This window comes from Myotis yumanensis, unplaced genomic scaffold (genome assembly GCF_028538775.1).
Source record: "Myotis yumanensis isolate MYYU_CA2020_CCGP unplaced genomic scaffold, mMyoYum1.0.hap1 SCAF_3, whole genome shotgun sequence".
Classification (NCBI taxonomy): domain Eukaryota; kingdom Metazoa; phylum Chordata; class Mammalia; order Chiroptera; family Vespertilionidae; genus Myotis; species Myotis yumanensis.
In genome coordinates, this window is record NW_027223754.1 from 125,529,798 (window position 1) to 125,535,778 (window position 5,981).

At 40.0% G+C, this 5,981-nt stretch overlaps 1 non-coding gene and 1 pseudogene across 1 annotated transcript; one reads left to right on the plus strand and one right to left on the minus strand.

Moving 5' to 3' along the window:
* The first annotated feature begins 3,288 nt into the window (after positions 1–3,288).
* On the plus strand, positions 3,289–4,068 carry LOC139006323 (neugrin pseudogene; annotated as a pseudogene).
* Positions 4,069–4,460: 392 nt separating this feature from the next.
* LOC139007746 (U6 spliceosomal RNA) lies at positions 4,461–4,569 on the minus strand. Its single transcript, XR_011470910.1, has one exon. It is a non-coding gene; the product is annotated as a U6 spliceosomal RNA (small nuclear RNA).
* Positions 4,570–5,981: the final 1,412 nt, after the last annotated feature.

Here is a 5,981-nt window from a genome sequence, read left to right on the forward strand (position 1 = left end):
AAAATATTGTTTCTTATGCATTACCAAAAAAATCTATTTAAAAATAATTCTGTGAACATCATGCTGATAAATCCTACCATTTTCCCTCTAGCTTTCCCAATGTTTGGTGGGAAGGAGATTTTTGTTGCAAGTTCCCCTCTATAATCCTCCCATTTTAAAAACCCATACTTAAAAGAGACAAACTTGTCTGACAAAGTCATTAGGCAAATCCTGTCTTTCTGAACAAAATATTTTTTAGCCCAAGGTCTACAATACCTTCCACTCCGCCACTACCACCAAGTTTCCCCTGCTATCCAAATTAAATGTAATCTGTTGATTGCAGCCATTAAATGGGCATTAAAAGATGGCATAATAAATTAAAATGGTATGAATAAATTAATAAGATATCCCTGATAGTACCTGGGAAATCAGAAGACAGGTGTAACATGCCAACATCTCACACAAAGACCACCACAAAAGAATAAAGCACCAGGTATCAAAGCTCACTCAAGAAAAATTGGACAATTTGTATAGACATTTTTCTATTAAATAAATAGACTCCAGATTCAGAAGGCTTCACTGATCAATTTTGGCAAACAATTAAGAAATAACACCTATTTTGCACCAACTTTTCCAAAGAAATAAAAAAAGTGGAAACCTTTTACAACTCATTTTAGAGGCCAACATTATCTCAATAGCAAAACCAGATAAGACAGAAAACTATAGACCAATATCTCTCATGAACATAGTCACAGAATATTAGTAAATTGAATTCAGATACATATAAAAAAGATAAGATATTGCCTAACCGGTTTGGCTCAGTGGATAGAGCATCGGCCTTCGGACTCAGGGGTCCTGGGTTCGGTTCCGGTCAGAGGCATGTACCTTGGTTGCGGGCACATCCCCAGTGGGGGGTGTGCAGGAGGCGGCTGATCGATGTTTCTAACTCTCTATCCCTTTCCCTTCCTCTCTGTAAAAAAATCAATAAAATATATATTTTTTAAAAAAGATATCATGACCCACTTGGGTTAATTCCAGGAAAGCAAGGATGGCTCAACATTCAAAATCAATCAATAAAATTCACAATCTCAATAGACTAAAATAGTAAAATCATATAATCATCTCAATACATGTAAAATAAAACATTTATAAAATTAAACATCCATCCATCATAAAAAAATTTCAGCAAACTAGGGACATAAGAAAACTCCCTCAATTTGAGAAAACTTATCAACAAAAACCAATAGCTAATATCATTCTTAATAGTAAAGATTGAATATTTTCCCCTTAAGTTTTGGAACAAAGCAAAAATGTCCACTTTTACAATTTCTTTTCATCATTGTATTGGAGGTCCTATCCAGTGCAATAAGATAAAAAAATGAATACACACACACACACACACACACAGTAGAGGCCCAGTGCACGAAATTCGTGCACAGGGAGTCAGGGAGTCCCTTAGTCCGGCCTACACCCCCTCGCAATCCGGGACCCTTCAGGGGATGCCTGACTGCCAGTTTAGATCCGATCCCACAAGGATTGGGCCTAAATCGGCAGTCGGACATCCCTCTCACAATCCGGACCACTGGCTCCTAACCGCTCACCTGCCTGCCTGCCTGATCACCCCTAACCACTCTGCCCGCCTGCCTCATCGCCCCCAACCACTTGCCTGCCTTCCTGATTGCCCCTAACCACTTGCCTGCCTGTCCTGATTGCCCCTAACCACTCTGCTTGCCTGCATGATCGCTCCTAACCACTCTGCCTCAGCACCTGCCACTGTGGTTTCATCCAGAAGGATGTCCGGAATGACATCTGGAAGGTCGTTCGCTGTCTGGTCTAATTAGCATATTATGCTTTTATTATTATAGATTATTGTAGATATTGCAAAGGAAGAAGTAAAACTGTCTATAATTGCAAACAGCATAGTAAAATACATAGAAAAATTCTAAGGAATCAAACATATAAATAGTTACTATAAAAATATGCGAATTTAGCTAGGTTTCAGGATATAAGGTCAATATAAAAAATAAGATGTTTTTCTATTTACTAGCAACAAACTATTGAAAATGCTAAAAATACCATTTACAGATTAAAAACATGAAACATTTAGATATCAATTTAATCAAATATATGCAAAGACCTGTATATTGAAAAAAATGTAATGCTGAGAGAAATCAAGGAAGAACCAAATAGAGACAAATCATGCTCATGAATGGGAAGAATCAATATTGTTAAGATGTCTCTTTTTTATTGAATTCAGTGAAGAAAGGAGAGGGAGAAAAATTGAAACATTAATGATGAGAGTGAATCATTGATAGGCTGCCTCCTGCAGGCACCCTACTGGGGATCAAGCCCAAAACCCAGGCATGTGCCCCCAACCGGGAATCAAACTGTGACCTCCTGGTTCATAGGTTAACACTCAACCATTGAGCCACACCGGCTGGGCAGATTCAACACAGTCTGAAATAAAACTTGAGTAGCCTTTTATTTATTTTTTAAAAATATATTTTATTGCCGAAACCGGTTTGGCTCAGTGGATGGAGCGTCGGCCTGCGGACTGAAGGGTCCCGGGTTTGATTCCGGTCAAGGGCATGTGCCTGGGTTGCGGGCACATCCCCAGTGGGAGATGTGCAGGAGGCAGCTGATCGATGTTTCTCTCTCATCGATGTTTCTGGCTCTCTGTCTCTCTCCCTTCCTCTCTGTAAAAAATCAATAAAATATATTTAAAAATATATATATATATATATTATTGATTTTTTACAGAGAGGGATAGAGAGTGAGAAATATCGATGAGAGCGAAACATCAATCAGCTGCTTCCTGCACACCTCCCACTGGGAATTTGCCCACAACCAAAGTACATGCCTTTGACCAGAATCAAACCTGGGACCCTTCAGTCCGCAGGCCGACGCTCTATCCACTGAGCCAAGCCAGTCAGGGTACCTTTTATTTTTGTTGTAGAAACTGACAAACTGGTTCTAAAATTATTTGGAAATGGAAAGAACCTAGAAATGATTTTCTGAAAAGTTGCAAGATTCACTCTATCTGATTTTAATATTTATTCTATCTGATTTTAATATTTATTCTAAAGCTAGAGTAATAAAGACAATGCAGTACTAGTCTAAAGATAAACATATAGATTAAGGAAACAGACTAGGGCAGGGGTCGGCAAACTGCGGCTCTCGAGCCACATGCAGCTCTTTGGCCCCTTGAGTGTGCCCGTGTAGAGAGTTCGCCCCGCCCGGGGGCTGCTGTCGTAGGTGTTAGATTTCAGGGGCATCAACAAAGAGACGACGAGGGCTGGGCACGCCCTGATGGAGCCTGAGACGCTGCAGCCACCCATGTTGCTCCCACCCACGGCTTCTGCCATTGGTTCTCTCCCCCAGCGCCCTGAAACGACAGGGAAAAACACCATCCTGTTCCAGAAAATTCGGAGGCAAATGGAGCCGCGAGGGGCCCCTCCCCAGACGCTGACCAGGGAAGCCATGGAGCAGATCCGGTATTTACATGAAGAATTTCCAGAGTCCTGGTCAGTTCCCAGGTTGGCTGAAGGCTTTGCTGTTAGCACCGATGTGATCAGAAGGGTTTTAAAAGGCAAGTTTGTACCCACATTGGAGAAGAAACTGAAACAGGACCAAAAAGTTCTTAAGAAAGCTGGGCTTGCCCACTCGCTCTGCCAGCTTCCAGGCCCTGTGGAGACCTGGAAGCTGCTTTCTGCAGGCCACCGCGTGTCAGGAGGCGAAGCCTCATCCCAAGGTCAAGGTCACAGTACAGCTTTGAAGGTGATAGAACCGAATACTCAGAATGCAAACACTCCGAGGAGACAGAAGGGAAGGAATAAAGGAGTCCAGAGCCTGGAGAAGGAAAGCTTTGTGCCTGTTGCTGCAGCCCAAGGTCATCAGAGAGAGCTGCAGAAGTTCCCCACCAGCGATTGTGAGGGCACCAGAGGCACTGGCAGTAATGGATTGCCAGGTGTGCAGAAGCTGGAAGAGTTGAGGGGAAGAGAACTGGGTGACCAGAACTTCAGCAGCAAGGTCGTGCAGAAGGGGCGCGAGTTCTTTAATGACAATGAGAACTTCCTATACAGCATTTGAACTGGAGCCTGGCTTAGGGAGATGTCACGTAAAACACAGCTGAGCGAGTATATTTGAGCTTCCTGGATTTCTGTGTGTGGATTATCCACCTAGGAAATGATGAGCCTGGAAATGGAAGGAGCTCCTTGGATTTTAATCTGACAAGGGACAGTGAACTTCACAGGGCAGATGTATATGCGGGCAGCGTGAATAACGGGCTAGGTACTCTAGCTCCTGGAGCATGGCTCCTGATCTGACCCATGTGGGTATTCAGTACTCACCCTTCTTGCTGAGGCTTTCTCTGTGTCAAAATCAGCCTGTGTCGCATGTGTTAGGAGTTCGTTGTATTTGCAATATGTGTTTGGGAGGAATTGAAAAGTTTTCCTTCTGACATCATTTACTTCTTTTTTTTTTTAAATATGGAACGCTTCACGAATTTGTGTGTCATCCTTGTGCAGGGGCCATGCTAATCTTCTCTGTATCGTTCCAATTTTTTAGTATATGTGCTGCCGAAGCGAGCACCATCATTTACTTCTTGATTAAGGAACACTAACAGTTCTGGAGCTGCTTAGTCAATTGGTTGTATTCGTTTTGTGCAAAATAAAGTGAAATGTAGCCGTCAAAAAAAAAAAAAATGGGGGAGAAGTTGGAAAATTAGAAAATTCTATATCTAATAAGGAACTTGTATTCAGAATACTTATAAAGAACATTTACAGTTCAATGAGATTATTAAAAAATCCAACTTAAAAAAGGGTCAAAATATTTAAACAGATACTTTCACACAGTAATTTGAATTTAGAGAAATATAATTTAAAAGATGAGAAGATATCATTGCACACCCACTAAAATATCTGAAACTGAAAAGGCTGGCATTACCAAACATTGGTGAGCATATGGATCAACAGAAATTCTCAGATTTCTGGTGAGAATGGAAAATGATAAAACCACTTTAAAAGAGCTTGGCACTTTCTTATCAAGTTAAGCATACACTTATTATATGGTCCAGCAATAAAACTCCTAGTATTTGTGTAAAAGAAATGAACTTATATATCTACACACAAAGACCTGTACATGAATATTTGCTAACATTTTATTTAAAATAACTAAGAATTGGAAACAGCCCAAATGTTCACCAATAGGTGAACAGATAAACAAATTGTGCTACATTCAGACCATGGAATAATACTCAGAAAAAGAAAAAAAAAGAACTACTGACACATGCAACAATATGAATTAGTCTTAAAAGCAATATGCTAAGTATGAGAAGACAGACACAAAAGGCTACACATTATAGAATTCCATTTATGAGACATTCTGGAAAACAGATCAGGTGCAAGGAAATGGGGAAGGGTGAGCAGAAAGGCTGCAAAGGAGCATGATGGGATTCTTGGAGTTGATAGAAATGTTTTATATCTTGATTAAGGCAGCAGTTACATGACTGTATACAATCAACAAAACATTGAATTAGACACTTTGAAAGGGTAAATTTTATTTATGTAAATTATTCCCCAATAAACCTGACTCTTTAAAAAGTAAAACTAGAAAAAAACTATCTTGGAAAAGGACATAGAAGGGGGAAAGCTAAAAAGTCAGTGCACATGGAAGACTCTACCACTGAATGACTTTTCTTCCCGCTAACCTATATTTTGGCATTTGTATGGTGCTCACCCTGAGAAGACAGAAAAGGGAGGTAATGGTGATTTAAAAAAAAAAAAAAAATCCCTGCAGCTAAAAGGTCTAGGCACACCTCCCCATCTTAATTAAAGTTATTCAAGAAAAAGAATAGTTCAGGTTTAGTGAAATTACAGATAGGAAAAGTTACTAATTTGCCTTAGTATTAAAAACAAGTTTAAAATAACACTCTTACTAGATCATAAATGTTCTCACCACAAGAAATAAATGATAGTTATATGATCTGACAGAGCTGTTAGCTA